Source organism: Aquarana catesbeiana, linkage group LG02 (genome assembly GCF_042186555.1).
Source record: "Aquarana catesbeiana isolate 2022-GZ linkage group LG02, ASM4218655v1, whole genome shotgun sequence".
NCBI lineage: Eukaryota > Metazoa > Chordata > Amphibia > Anura > Ranidae > Aquarana > Aquarana catesbeiana.
Genome location: NC_133325.1, coordinates 247,415,546 through 247,432,708, shown reverse-complemented (window position 1 = coordinate 247,432,708; position 17,163 = coordinate 247,415,546).

Below are 17,163 nucleotides of genomic sequence, written 5' to 3'. Positions count from 1 at the left end.
CACGGGGAATGCCACAGGGAAGTCCCGTCATGTCCCGTGCGTCAGAGGGGGGCGGGGTCAACGGGTGGCCCCGCCCCCCGTTATTTAAGAACCGTCAGACGAGGAGACGCCGTCACACAGCGGGAGCCTCCCTCCATGCCAGCATGGATGCAGAGCGGCCAGGAGAAGAAAATGAAGAAGAGAAGAAGAGAAGAAGGAAGAAGAGAAGAAGATGAAGAAGAAGATGAAGAGAAGAGCGGGAGCCTCCCCCCATGCCATGGGTGCGGAGCGGCCCGAGGAGAAAAAGATAGAAGACGCCGTGGAGGAGATGCTGGACGAGAACGCCGGAGGAAGAACCAGAAGAACCAGAAGAAGAAGAAGATGAAGGAAGATAGAAGAAAGAAGAAGCATTTAAATAAAGGAATTGTCAAAAACTGTCTCTTGTCATTTTTAACATTTTTGACAGTTTTTTAGTGAAATGGTAGGGGTAAGTACCCCCTTACCATTTCACACAGGGGGGGGCGGGATCTGGGGGTCCCCTTGTTAAAGGGGGCTTCCAGATTCCGATAAGCCCCCCGCCCGCAGACCCCCACAACCACCGGCCAGGGTTGTGGGGATGAGGCCCTTGTCCTCATCAACATGGGGACAAGGTGTTTTGGGGGGCTACCCCAAAGCACCCTCCCAATGTTGAGGGCATATGGCCTGGTACGGTTCAGGGGGGGCCGCACTCTCCTCCCCCCCTCTTTTCCTGCGGCCTGCCAGGTTGCGTGCTCGGATAAGTGTCTGGTATGGATTTTTGGGGGGACCCCACGCCGTTTTTTTTTTTTTTTTTTTTTTTTTATGGCACGGGGTTCCCCTTAAAATCCATACCAGACCTGAAGGGCCTGGTATGAAATTTAGGGGGACTCCCACATCATTTTTTTTTTAATTCTGGTTCGGGGTTCCCCTGTGGGGAATTCCCATGCTGTTTTTATCAATGAACTTCTATGTGTATTGTCGGCAATGCAATAGCCGCGAGTAGGTTTAAATGGGTTTTTTCCTTCGAAATGTCATTTTGCTGTCAGACTGTTCTAAACACGGGAAACATGCGCCCCTTTACAGGCATACTATAGACACCCCCCAGCTATGAAATTTAAAGGGATATTACACTTTTATTGTTTGACTTTATTAAAATCACTGCTCCTGAAAAAACGGCCGTTTTTAAAACTTTTTTTTTGCATTGATCCATGTCCCCTGGGGCAGGACCCGGGTCCCCAAACACTTTTTATGACAATAACTTGCATATAAGCCTTTAAAATTAGCACTTTTGATTTCTCCCATAGACTTTTAAAGGGTGTTCCACGGCATTCGAATTTGCCGCGAACAACCCAAATTGTTCGCTGTTCAGAGAACTGGCGAACAGCCGATGTTCGAGTCGAACATGAAGCTCGAAGCTCATCCCTAGACAGCAAATTTACACTGTTATACAAGCTGTACACTCACTACTTTACATTGTAGCAAAGTGTCATTTCTACAGTGTTGTCACATGAAAAGATAGAATAAAATATTTATAAAAATGTGAGGGGTGATCTCACTTTTGTGAGATACCGTGTGCGTATATGTATGTATGTATGTATATATATATATATATATATATATATATATATATATATATATATATATATTACACATTTGCCCCAGTCTTGGGACTGTGGTTACAGATATCTACATAATATTTGCATTGTTCATAATATCACTTAATACCACTTATCTGGTCACCTTTACAGCACTGGGTTTGTGGAGTTACTTATCTTCATCTGTGTATGAAATTTGTCATTATAATTGAAGATAATTGCATTATAAATATAATATCACCATACATACAGATTGTATATTATTTATTTTTATTGTGAAAGGATACCGAGTAGTACTGCATCATTTTAATCTTTATAGCTTGTTTGCACCATTTTCAGAAAGTTGTCTGCAATCACTATACAGTATAAATATATACGCACTCTGTGATCAACATTATATATTAATATTTTTTTTTTTTCTATTGTTTTGAACTATTGATTTGGATCCTAAAGAATATAGATGACGCACTGTGCTATTAAATTGTTTACATCTGTTTGTACAGGAAGGTGAATGTTGAATTTATAATGGTTACTTCCACTTTAAATTCTACTGCACTTTATTGCAAAAGCAAGGGGTTTTGGGAAGATTTTTTTTTTCACTTTGTACGTTATCATATTTAGCACTGCAGGTAACATAATTCTGTTTTTTTTTTTTTATACTATATAAATTAAAAATTACTTTAAGGTGAGGAAGGGTGGATAAACAACAGGAATGTCACATGTACAATCACAAAATGTCTTATATTCTGTGAATTGAATACAAGACGTTTTATGAATGGGTGAGGGGGGAGATACTCGCCAAATGCACTGTACAACCCCATCAGCCACTTGGATGTAGTATATACAGCGTTAAAGACAACTAACCTCATCAATCTATAGTTAGAGCTGACCAAGCTAAAAATAGAAGATATATAGGAGATAGCTAACCTTCAGTTTTTGCCGCTAGGAAGATTTAGAGATTATCAATTAATTGTTGATGGTATCATATCAATCATGAGCTGCATCTGCATTGTGCATGGCGTGCCATTACTCGGTCTAAGCTGGAGGGCATGTAAGTGCTGATTTCCATCTCTTCTCTCTTATGTTATACAGGCAATGCTGTTCACCTTGTATGTTTGGATTGAATTAATTTTGTTGTGTTTCTTTTGGATAGGCCTACTGTTTTCTGTTAAGATATAACAGTCCTGAGGAAGCAGATTGCGAAACTTGTCGACCTCTTGACAGAACAGTGCAAGCTAACATAGCATGGCCATGGCATATATATATATATATATATATATATATATATATATATATATATATATATATATATATATATATATATATATATATATATATATATATATATATATATATATATATATATATATATATATATATATATATATATATGAGCTTTTGCTCTTAATGGTTTTATCTGTTATTTCAACACATTTTTAAATAAATTATATATATATATATATATATATATATATATATATATATTTTTTTTTTTTTTTTTTTCAAAATCTTTTACAAATAAATATCTGAAAAGTGTGGCATGTATTTTTATTCAGCCCCCCTGAATTAATACTTTGTAGAACCACCTTTAACTGCAGTTACAGCTGCAAGTATTTTGGGGGATGTCTCTACCAGCTTTGCACATCTAGAGTGACATTTTTGCCCATTCTTCTTTGCAAAATAGCTCAAGTTCTGTCAGATTGGATGGAGAGCGTGTGTGGACATCAATTTTCAAGTCTTGCCACAGATTCTCAATTGGATTCAGGTTTGGCCTTTTACTGGGCCATTCTAAACCATTCCATTGTAGCTCTGGCTGTATGTCTAGGGTCGTTGTCCTGCTGGAAGGTGAACCTCTGCCCCAGTCTCAAGTCTTTTGCAGACTCTAGCAGGTTTTCTTCTAAGATTGCCCTGTATTTGGCTCTATCCATCTTCCCTTCAACTCTGACCAGCTTCCCTGTCCCTGCTGAAGAAAAGCATCCCCACTAGGGATGAGCCCGATGTTCAAGTCGAACGTAAGCTATGACATAGATCCGCGCTATAGCCAAATGACAGCTACAGTGCGGGCCTGCTTTGCTGGGAGTACATCTATTGACGTCCTACCGTGCCCGAGCGCCCACTGCGAGTCTACAAGACTCACTGGATCACAGATAGGAGTAAGGGGTCGATTCCGACCCCTTACCACGTGATCGGCTGTCAGCCAATGACAGCTGATCATGTGATGTCAACAGAGCCGGTAATTGGCTATTTTTTCTCCTCGCGCTGAAAGCGTGAGGAGAAAAAAAAAAGCTGATCACCGGCAGCTGTGAGAGGGACATCAGTCCAGATCACGGCGAGCTGCAGCCAGATCCTCAGTGCCCACCTGTGCCCCCTGACAGTGCCACCTGGCAACAGTGCCGCCTACCAGTGCCCACCAGCGCCACCCATCAGTGCCCACAGTGCCACCTATTAGTGCCCACAATCAGTGCCTCAACAACAGTGCTGCACATCAGTGTCACCTATCAGTGCCCATCAGTGGTACCCATCAGGGCCCATCAGTGCCATCTTATCAGTGGCCATCCATGCCGCCTTATCTGTGCCCATCAGTGCTGCTTTAACTGTGGCTATCAGTGCATATCAATGAAGAAGAAAAATTACCTGTTTGCAAAATTTTATAAGAAACTATTATACATGAGTTTTTTTTTTTTTTTTTTCAAAATTTTCCATCTTTTTTTTTGTTTAGCAAAAAATAAAAATCCCAGCTGTGATTAAATACCACCAAAAGAAAGCTCTATTTGTGGGGAAAAAAATGATAAATTTCATTTGGGTACAGTGTTGTATGACCGCGCAATTGTCATTCAAAGTGCGTCAGCACTGAAAGCTGAAAATTGGTCTGGGCAGGAGGGGGGTTTAAGTACCCAGTAGAAGATAAAATCCTTCCCTAACCTCCAATTCTACAACATCCAGTAAGGGTTTACATCTACCTTTAGAAGACCTGCCAGTACTTACAAGCCCTACACTAAGCTCCCCCTATGAAGTTTGTGAGTTGCATTTTCTATGCTTTAACTATTACAAATATAGCATATTCAGGGAAGTTTAGAATGGTCCTAACAACAATTTTCTGGTGGCAGTTACCTTAAGAACTTACATCTGCTGTCTGTTACTGTGTCTTTTATGGAGAATCAATACATTTTGAAGAATATAACCAGTTCAGCCTTGGAAGGATTTACCCACTTCCAGACCAGAGCACTTTTTGCGATTCGGCACTGTGTCATTTTGACAATTGCGCGGTCGTGCGATGTTGCACCCAAACAATATTGACGTCCTTTTTTTTTTCCCACAAATAGCGCTTTCTTTTGGTGGTATTTGTTCACCTCCTGCGTTTTTTAGGGGGTTTTTTTTGCGCTATAAACAAAAAAAGAATGAAAAAAAGCAATATTTTTTACTTTTTGCTATAATAAATATCCCCAAAAAATATATAAAAAAAGAATTTCTTTCTCAGTTTAGGCTGATATGTATTCTTCTACATATTTTTGGTAAAAATAAGCGTATATTGGTTTGCGCAAAAGTTATAGCGTCTACAAAATAGGGGATAGATTTATTCCATTTTTATTATTTTTTTTTTATTAGTAATGGCGGTGATCTGCTATTTTTATCATGACTGCAACATTATGGCAAACACATCGGACACTTTTGACACTATTTTGGGACCATTGTCATTTATACAGCGATCAGTGCTATAAAAATGCACTGATTACTGAATAAATGACACTGGCAGGGAAGGGGTTAAACACTACGGGGCGATCAAGGGGTTAAGTGTTTCCTAGGGAGTGATTCTAACTGTGGGGGGATTGTCTCACTAGAACATGACAGTGATCATTACTCCTGATCACTGGGAGCAGTAGATCCCTGTCATGTTGCTAGGCAGAACAGGGAAATGCCTTGTTTACAAAGGCATCTCCCCATTCTGCTCCTCTATGACATGATCGCGGGCCCACAGTGGACATCGAGTCTGCGGTACCTGCGGGCACAGTCATGGAGTACACAGTGGTCGCGCTCGCGCCCACAGTGCCGCGATTTAAAGGGAACATACCTGTACGCCCATTTGCCCAGCCGTGCCATTGTGCCAACGTACATCATCACGCTGGTTGGCAAGGGGTTAAAGAGCAAGGAGTTGCAGACCATCTTTTCTCATGATTACTTCAAGAACTACCTGTGTTAATTCAGCAAGTATTTGTGTCAGTGTTGGTAACATCACTGACACGTGTGGCAAATTCAGTTTTTTCTACCATCAGTTTAGTGGCCTGTCACTATGGCAGTGACATATTCTTACAAAAATACTGCCATATGGCAATGTCCATATTTAATAAAATTACTTATCTCTTTGTAGGTATATTCGAATGGTGCTAGTTGACTGAATAGCAGTTATCAATCCGCCCACTGATATGTGTTTTCAATCAAAAATAAAGCTCACAAGATGGGGAACTAGTCTTCAGTTCCCAATCAGGCTCCACCCACCCCTAGTACAAAACCCATAAGCCATGTGCCTTATCAGTGTGATAGGAGCAGTGGCCAGGGAGGGAGGGTGGGATTGCGGGCACCAACAGATTTATGTGACTGTCTCTGACAGTCACATGAATCTGGCACAAGCACTATCACTTTCAGTGCTGTGCCCCAGCAGAATTCTAAAGGGTGTCTAAGACACCCTTCATGAATTCCCAAGATTGTCAATATGACTGCTATCACCTCACAATTTTATGGGAAAGGGACTGGCTTATCCAAAAGCCTTCACATTGGCCCATCTAAGCCAACTGACCTATACCAAGTGGTTATTAAGGTTATAAGGAATTCAGCCTGGCAAATGTTCACATTACTTACCGGGACTCTGAATTTTGAACCTATGGTAGTGAAGAACCTGAACCTCTTCCATATCTATGACAGTTCAATGCATTACAATATGAAACAGGCAGTCAATTAAATACCTAACATACAGTATATGTATTATGTAACATAGAAAAAGTGAAGAATGTGTCTTATAAAATATTAAGATATAGTACAATTATTAATAGAAGGATTTGTAAATGTCTGTGATGAAATTATTAAACAGCATAGTTTCTAATGGAAAAATGCAGAAGTGTAGAAATTGTAAAACATAAGTTTTATTAACACAAAGCACAATAAGCACCGATCTACCACAGTTGGTTTCAGCACTGGACAGGTAATTACCATCTCTGCAAGCAGTTAGTGATGATTCGTATATTGAGGTCTCATAGAAATATTGTTGGTTCACTTGTTTCACATTACTTTAATGAGTGAATCATGAGCACATTTCTGTCAAGCTTATTGAGTAACAAGACATTAACAGTAAATAAAATATTCATTTGACTTGCTTGAAGAATCTTAATTTCTATATAAAAACTTTGTGTAAATTATTTATGTTCATCTTTGAGACAATCAAGGCAGTTCTAATGGATACCAGGGCTTTATTTCATAATTGCTAATTTCCCACCCCTTGTAAGTCCCTACCACGTTAAAAAGACCATTTCCTAACTTGTATACAACTCTTTTATCGCAATCACTTTATTTTTGGCGTTTAATTATCAATTAGATTTTTCACAAATTATGAGTTTCAAATATGACTTAGAACAAAAAAGTATAATCTACATTTTTGCAATCAAGAAGTTACATTTCATAATTTAAACACAAAATGATTACATCCTTTTACATTCATAATAGTCAAAGGAAACCTGAAAAAAATACATAGGCTATCATTCCTGAAAAAAAAAAAACAACTCATTTTCTGGCTCTGTCTCATTTCAACACTTTCACAATCACATGAACAAGTATGCATTAAAAAGTACTCTAATCTGCATGCTTGTTCTGAATCAGTAACTAAGATAAGACATAATGAAACCATTGCATCAAAATTAGAGCCAACTGGCACTTTCAGATGGAGTGGATAAAAATGGCGTTCTCTGTTTTCATTTAAAATAATACAGCAGGCACAAAATGGGTTGCATTACTAAAGCACTAGAGACTGTTCCCTTTGCAAAGTGAAAGTTTGAGTTAGCTTTGCAAGGGAAAGATGTATTCACTCCAATCATGTGCAATCTAAATTCCATTTTTTTTTCTCTTTCACACAAATGGGTATTCAAAAGAGAACAAGTTCACCCTATTTAATAGGTTGAACAGCCTCCACTCCTTTAGTAAATCAACTGCAGTTTAAGAGTTTTGTAAATGGCCCTGTACCATCAGGGCTGTTTATGAAGGTAGTATATTCTACAGTAGGCCACTTCCATTTCCTCTTTGTATCTGAACCAAAGGAATGAATGAATAAACGTAAGTTCTCTAGAGGCTAAACCAAACAGGCAGATTAAATGTCATTCTACAGAGCAATTTACCTCTTAACGGTCATCACTCCATTAGTATAACATTGCAATATACAATATATTCTGTAAATTAGTAGTGCTAATTTGTGCGATGCACAGTGCATTCAAAGCCCATGTTGGGCAAAGCTTTATGAAGAGTGACTAGCTGGTTGTTAACTACTTCAGCCCTGGAAGATTTTACCCCCTTCCTGACCGGAGCACTTTTTACAATTTGGCACTGCGTCACTTTAACTGACAATTGTGTGGTCATGCAATGCTGTACCCAAACAAAATGTGCATCCTTTTTTTCACACAAATAGAGCTTTCTTTTGGTGGTATTTGATAACCTCTGCGGTTTTTATTTTTTGCACTATAAACAAAAAAGAGCTAAAATTTTGAAAAAAATAAAAAACAATATTTTTGACTTTTTGCTATAAGAAATATCCCCAAAAAACACATTTCTTCATCAGTTTAGACCAATATATATTCTTCTACATATTTTTGGTAAAAAAATCGCAATAAGCGTATGTTGATTGGTTTGTGCAAAAGTTATAGCGTCTACAAACTATGGGAAAGATTTATGGCATTTTTATTAATTTTTTTACTAGTAATGGTGGTTATCTGCATTTTTTAGTGGTACTGCAACATTGTGACAGACAGATCAGACATTTTTGACACATTTTTAGGACCGATGACATTTATACAGTGATCAGTGCTGTAAATATGCACGGATTACTGTTTATATGTCACTGGTAGGTAAGAGGTTAACACTAGGGGGTGATCAAGGGGTTAAATGTGTGTTCCTTAGATGTGTTCTGTATGGGGATAAGACATATCATTGTTACTACTTAGTTAGATATGTCTCCTCTCCCCTGACAGAACAGGGAGTTGTGCCATTCTACCGTCTATCGGCATGAGCTGGTCAGCAGGCGGTTAAGGAGAGGGTCGGGAAGCTGGCTGCTGCATCTTTAACAATGAATGAGCCATCAGCTGTCAACAGGCTTTCCTGCTGACAGCTAAATGGGGAAAAAAAAAAGATTCCCGGCAATAGAAAAAAGTAAAAATATATGGCGTGGGGGTCCGATCCCCAGTCCATACTAGGCCCTTTGGCCAAATAAAAAAAAAATGGAATGGGATCCCCCACCCCAATATCAATACCAGAGCCTTATTTGAGCATGCAGCCTGGCAGGACAGGAAAGGGGGGGGGGACGAGTGAGTGCCCCCCCTTCTGAACCATACCAGGCCACATTTCCTCTTAACATGGGGGGTGCTTTGGGGCAGGGGGGCCTCTTCCCAACAAACCTGGGCGATGGTTGTGGGAGTCTACAAGCAGGGGACTTATTGGAATCTGGAAGCACCCTCTAACAAGGGGGATCCCAGATCCCTGTGGCACTACCCCCTTGTGACGTCACCGACCCAGCATTAAGCTAAACTCTAGCAACAAACAATTTAAAGATGAAAATGAATAGCCCAGTAGCTGAAATATTTACCTTCAATCCAGAGTACCTTTGTTCTGCATTAATTTGTGTCTTTTATATCTATCTAGAGTTCAGCATTAAGGTAGATGTAAGACAAACTGGAATGCAATTTGACATAAAGCACATGTATACCTTAGCAATTACATTTTTTTAAATTTGTATTTTTATATGTTAATACATGCCAAAAAAATACCAGATCCTAACAGAAATCCAGTGAGCTTCCTAAACCTCATAGTGAGCTGACAATGCTGCATTGAAACCTCAAACATTTTTATTATCCTTGTCTAAATTCTCACCGTGACCTCTAAAACACCTCAACCCCTATGTTAATGAGTTGATACAATGAGGAGGTATTCTATAATCCAAAATCCAATTTTGGAGCAAGTAACCTACGTAGACAATGCTGCTCCTTCACAAATATACAGTGAGTGAGCATCATAACCCCAGGACAGGATGAGTGTTAAGCTTAATCTAACAGATTCCTCCATCTACAAACTACATGGATGGAGGAATACCTTCTGCTGGGTTAGGCTGCTTTCACACTGAGGAGTTTTTCAAGCGCTTTTGCATTATAAAAAATGCCTGAAAAGCTCAAGAAAAATGCTTTCCTTTAAAATCATACTGGGGTGGTGTGTTTCCGTTGTGGGGAAAAAATTTCAGCATTTTTGGAACATGTTTGGGAAAGCTAAAAACTAAAACGCAACAAAAATGCACTTTCCCATTGAAAGCAATGGAAAATGTGTTAAAAATGCGGCAAAAACGTGTCAAAAATGCACGCACTATGGTATTTTAGACCCTGCTTATCTCATTTAAAGATAACCTGTCACCTAAAAAACATCACATAGGGGACTTTTTGTCCCCTATGTGATAAAAAAAGTTAAATAGAAAAAAAGTTATACCCAAGCACGTCAAATCCTCCCCCCCAAAATTTTTGGAGGCCCCCCACCTCCACATATATGCACATACGAAAGTAAATACATGCGTCGGGGGCATCTGTCTGTGAAAATGTTTGCGATACACATGTTGCTGCACACGCTGGAGTGAGAGCTATCCAATCCGCATCATTACAAAATTTTCAAATCAACATAAATCAGTAAGGAAGATTGTCGAAGTACTGGCATGTTTTGACAATGGACCCCACAATCGGTCCCTTTGTACCTGATGCCCCTGCTTACACTCTTAAATGGATCAAAGACCAATTGGTCTCAAGTGAATTCAGGGGGGGTTGAGGGATCACTGCAAATGCCTGGGACCTTCAGATGTGGAGGGTGCGGCTATTGTCAGTTTATGAATACCTCTAAAAACATCAGGCTACCCAATGGGGAAAGATACAAACCCAAGCATTATGCAAATTGTCGAACATTTGGGGTGGTCTACCTGATGATGTGTGACTGTGCATGGTTTTATGTGGGCAAAACAATGCTAGAATTTTGGCAGCAAGCATATCGTCACATTGCCTCCATGAAAAGGTGTAATTCATGTCTTCCTTTAGGAAGACACGTGACTGCAACCCATGATGGGAATTTCCCAAAAATATCTTTTGTAATTCTGGATCGCACACACCCTGGCATGCGGGGAGGGGATTGGAATAAAATACTCCTGCAGCATGAACAAAGGTGGATTTTTCGCTTAAATACGACCAAACCTCCTGGGCTCAATGAGTCTGTCTTTTTAGAAGGGGTTCACATCAAGAGGACCCGAATGGGAACCTGACAATGCCAATTCAGTTCATTAATACTCACTTCCCCTTTTCCCTTTTCCTCGCAGATCCCCTCTTCAGCAGTGTCTACTCTTATTATCTCTTTTTTTAAATACAATTATGGTTCATACAAGGATCAACAATGTAATTTATAATTTGTACTCCATCATGAATATAATATAATCTCCTTGTCTGTAAATAATGTGTATAAAACTAAGATAAATTTTGTTTATTTTTTGTCAGTGGCTCAGTGTTTTCCTTTCTCTTTTTTCTGGAAACTGTTTGCTGCCTGCCATGATCTCAGTGTCTGCTGGGGGCAGTGTGTGGTGGGTCCCTCCATGGTTACTCACTTGGTGCACAGGCTTTAATGATTGGATGCCACCGAGTTACACTCGGTTGCTATGGCGCCTTTATGCACCACGGGCTGCCGACACAGGCTCCCGTCACTGTGACATCATATACGGCCCTTTCCTCCTTGTTGGATGATGTCACAATGCTGTTTTCACGGCGTCTGTGGATGCTGGATGCCACCACAACCTGGCTGTCCATGAGGGGATGGGTACTCCCCCACCTCAGCCCCTCCCAGCACTACAGTGGGATTGGTTTTACCTGATTGCAGGTGCATCCATATAAGGGAGGGTACCCTAGAGCTCAATCGCACGCTGTGTATCAGCATTGTTTGGACCAGATGCCAAGATGTATTGCAGGTAAATTATAGGATTTTTTTTTTTTTTCCCATCAGGCATGACTTGCAAGTTTATTGAACTAGATGCCCTCTATATTTCATGGATTGCCGTAATTTTGCTAGACAAGGTGCCCTTGGGCCATTTTACTAATTTTTTGACCCCATTGTTTTCTCTCTTTTCTCCCTTCCCCTGCCCCAGGCCAACAGCATGTCTTGGTTGTCCTTTTGAGCATCACATATCACATGGCATTACTCTGGTGACTCTGCCTTTATTGGTATAATTTTTTCAGCAATAAAAGGTTTGTACCATTGGTCGAATAACCACTGATTATATAATCTAGTGCATACATTCATGCCTTGTCCTTATTTACCTCTAGTAATTAGCAATACTTCTCCTTGCCGAGACACTGGTTGTATCAATCCCTGCTGTGGTGTGGTTTCCTGTGGGGTTGAGGCAGAGTGCCCTTTGTGGGTGTCTCTGGTCGGGCTTGCCGTGCACCCCCACTTTTCTGGACTCGTTTCATTGGTTCATGCAGTGACTTTTTCCATGGTTTTTAATTAAGGATGCATTACTAATGATATTCCACGTAAACCACATTGTCTAGATATAGATATAGATATATAGAGTTGTTTGAATATATTATTTTTCTTTTACTGTATAATTTATGCAGGATGAATGTTCATTCATTTTTTGCTTTTTTGTCAATTATAGACATAAAACGCTTTCTCTAGAACCACTTGTCCCTGAAGAAGAGGACTAATGTTGTAAACTTGAAACGCGTGTACACAACATCCAACAGAGTCAGTGGTCTTCCATATGTCATACGATTCTGCTTCTATATCTGTATATGTATATGCATCCAATGTGATTTTATTGACATGTTTCTCCAATCTGCTTTTTAACTTTTCTAATAAATTGTAATATATTTTTTCAACACTATTTGATTACTGAGGAGTCACTGCCACCCAAAGTCCCATTAGAGGAAATCCTTTTGTAGCTTGAGTGAGAGCAAAAATTCTAGCACAAGACCTCCTCCGTAACACTAAACTGATACCTATCTTTTGAAGCGTTGCCTATAGAAAATATAGGGTACTGAAGTTTGATGCCATTTCACGAGCGTACATAAATTTAAGGTTTGGCATGTTGGGTATCTGTTTACTCTGTGAAACCTCATCTTTTATATCTTACCAAAAATTTGGGTAATTTATTGCATTTGTTTGCCTTAAAAAATTTTTTTACTAAAATTTTGCGTTTCCTAGACCTTTGCGGTAATAACATGTGAGATAAAAAATTGAAACTACCACAATTTAATTGTCTAGGCTGTCTGCTTTCATAAACTATATAATGTGTGAGGGTTTTATATCATCTTTAGGGCTAAAACTTTTTTTTAAACGTGTGCAAAAAATGCAAAAACGGCTCCGGTAGCGAAAAGATTAAAAATCGCACCGCAAACATGGCAAAATCAGTGATCAGTGAGAAAGTAGCCTTAGGCTGGGTTCATATTGGTGCGCTGTGCGACATCACATGTGATTTGCACTGCACTGTTGTGCAAATCACATGCGATGTCTGTGCAATGTAAATTCAGCCATACAAATTGTATGGCTGAATTTGCATCGCATTCGGACCAAAGTCTTGCAGGACCCTTTTTTTTGGTCCACACCAGAATCGGATTGCATGGGCATTCACCTCCCATGCGATCCGATTCCTGTCCAAATTGACAGTTCACACTGCAATATGTGAACTGATCTGGGGGTATCATTAACTTTGTATTGACACCCGCAGTGGTTAGCATAGGGCAGTGTGAACTGCCTGCGAGTTGTCTGCGATGCAGGAACCCGCACTGGATTCGCACAGGTTCTCGCATCGCAGCAGTGTGAACCTTATTGTATTCTGACAGCTGCTAAAGCCAGCTGTCAGAATACCAGGCTGATTGGCTGCAGGTGCTATTCAGCCAACAGTTTTTGGCTCAGCTCCTTCAACAAATGTTTTAGTATATTGGGTGATCAGTTCAATTTCCAACAGTACATGTCCACTTTTATTGACAGGATCACTTAAAATAAAGAAAAAAAAAATTTGAAAAAGAAAATGAATGCAGCCACCAAAGAGTAGTAGGTTGCAATTTATTAAATTTTCTGCAGATATAAACATATGGAAAATCAACTACATTAACTGATATGGTTAGTGATTAAGTTTGCATATAGATTTCTCAGTAAAATAAGAGTTAAACTGACCATTAACATAAGTAAAAAATAATGTATAAATGATGATCAGAATCTATTTAGGTGAAAAGATTTTGATTAGGGTAAACAGTAAATATAAATAGAAAGTATGAAACTTGTCCATGTGTGGAACATAGGATAGGAGGTGTCCAAAACATTCTGCAGTGCCCATTGAATAGTGGCAATAATATGCAGTAAATGGCATAAAACTGAGCTGCAGTTATTTAGAGTGCTAATTACACACAAGGGTTATAACCTCTCTTACTCTATCCAAAAAAAAAAAAGCTTTGCCTATAGTTCGATTTTAATTTTCTTACAAAGTGCTGCACTAAGTCGTATACCTAAAATGCATCCGATAAAAATCATTCATTGAAAACCATTAACACATGAAAAGAGCATACATCAATATCATGCAATAAAAGTGCAGAACAAAATCCCCCAAGTGAGTGATTGATTGATGAATGCTTCAATCACAATTGTGGAAACAATAAACACGGCAACCACCGCCAGATCACCTCACTCGTGCCCCCCACCCGATAGCTATAGGCTCACCTTTTAGGAGTGCAACCCCCCCCCCCCATTAAGTAGGGCCAAAAATACCTGTGAGCCACCCCAGCACTCAGTGAGATAATCCTAATCATCTGGCTCCTAAACTTCTCCCGTAGCCTCCTCCTCAGTATCTCAGCAACAGAGTATATGCAGAGAAAAAGACTCCAATAGTGCTTGAATTGTTTTAAAACTTGCAAATGATTTATTAAAACGTGCAGGGTAATCACATGGTATAGGTGCTTCCAGCACATCACACTATAGCAAACAATAGGCTGTTACTATGTAAAAAAAGAACAGCCCATCCAAAATTCTCGATCAGCTCCTACAACTTCTTTAGAGCCCGAATGCCTTCACCATCCTAGCCCCTCCCCTACGTGTGTCGACACAGGGTTACTTGTCTTTCTTAGGATCCATCCCGTCCAACAGAGATCCCCCTATCTATTTATCTTGAATCAGCCTCTATTTTTTTGTAGTTCAAACCAGTACATTTTCCTGTGTTCTAAATCTATGCATAGCCAACATACAAATTGACACAGCTGTGATTCCCATGAAATGGCTTACTTATTATCAAATTGCCAATCCAGCTGATAAATACTGAATAGGACAGTGATGGCAATGAATGTGTGCCCCTGAGACACCTACACAATAACTAGATAAAATACAAAACATAAAAACCAATACAATAAAAAAATCAATAATAAAAAACAATAATAAAATGCATGTATCACTATCCTTAAAAAATAATTAAGGATGAAGGGAATCAACTCCCCCTTAAATGCCTACCTACCACTATACAAAATGAATTAGAGCCCTCAATTAATATACTACATTTACGCTAATACCCAACAACCCAGTCAGTTCACCTAACCTCAGACCAGAAAGCTTTTTTTTTATACCTGGTGATCGTGCCAGTAACACATTTCCTGCTCTAGGGTGACAACACTCACCTACTGTATTGTATCTATGGATGAGCAGTGTTGTCTCCTTAAGCTGGTTTCCTTGATTTGCATAGTTGCCAACATTCTCAAAAAAAATTTAAGGACACTTTTTTATGTGTGGGCAGACTATTTTAATTAGGGGTGGGGCATTTATTTGTAGGTGTGGTCTGGTAGGAGGGAAAATGTGGGGGGGTGGGCATGGTTTAAACTATGCTAAATCCTGGGGGTGACTTAAATGGGTGTGGTCAAATAGAGTCTGAGATGAAAAAGGGATGGAGGGAGAGAGAAAAAAGAGAGAGAGAAAGAGGGAGAGAAAAATAAAGAGAGAAAAAGAAAGTGGGATGGAGGGGGGAGAATGAAAGAAAGAAGGCGAGAAAGAGGGATGGGGGAGGGAGGGAGAGAGAAGGAAAGAAAGAGGAAGGAAGGGAGGGAGGAAGGAGAAGAGAAGGGAAGAAAAGAAAGAGGGATGGGGGGATGGAGGGAGGGAGGGAGGGAGAGAGAAGGAAGGAAAGAAAGATGGATGGAGGGAGAAAGAAGGAAAGAGAGAAGGAAAGAAAGAGGGATGGTTGGAGTGGAGGGAGAGAGAAGGAAAGAAAGAGGGAGGAAGGTAGGGAGGGAGAGAGAAGGAAAGAAGGGAAGAAGGAGGGAGGGAGGGAGGGAGAAAGAAGGAAGGAAAGAAAGAAATAAGGAGAGAGAAAAAGAGCGAGCTGGGTTCTCGTTCTTATAAGTGCACCTTGTTTTTTGCAGACAGAGAGAGATTCTACTACAGTTCAGCCATAATAAACATAATAAACTTTGTTCTTTGTTCTTGTTCATCTCAATCAGTAACGCAGCTAGCTTCTTCCCAAGGCAGCTCCCTGTCAAAACACGGGCAGTAACAGGGCAGGAACAGCACACCCATTGGCTGGGAAGCAGTGCAGTCCACCTCCTGCTACCTCCTCAGCCAGTAGCTGGCTAAAGTTTCCAATGACAACCCTTCCTATCCCTCCATCACCCAGCCCACCCAGCTTACTATATGGATGGCTCTGAATGACACATTTGCCCACCATGCTCACGCCGCACCAGGTGACAGCAAAGCGATGTGGCATTATTATGGGGAATCAGACCCCCCCCGGCCCAGTCCGCCCCTGCCCGGGACAAGGCATACTTTCTGGGATTTTGCCGAGACATGGTCAGATCGGGACATTGGTTAGAATTCCGTGAATGTCCCAGGCAAGTTGGGACTGTTGGCAACTATGGATTTGGATTAAAAAACCTACCCCTCCTTATCTCCATTACACAGAGGAGTAGAAGTTCAAAGAGAGCTAGGAAGGCTGATAACATTGTTGAAGATTTCAGTTCAGGTCATAGGTAGTTACAAGGACACAAGCCCATTGGCAAGATATACAAGTAATCATCTATACTTACAGAAAATTTACTTATTTGGGGAAAAAAAATGAATGCAGCCACCATGTCTAAGAACTGTTAAGCTGTAGTATATTATATTTTTGTTCTTGGTTTTAGATATACTTTAGAGCTGGCATCTCTCTCATTGTGTTGCCATGGCATTTTTTCCACTCAATGTCTTCAGTGGATAACAATATAATATGTAAGCAGAGAATAAATATACACTTTAATTTCCAGTCATAACAGTAATTTTTTTTTTTACTTTCCTATTT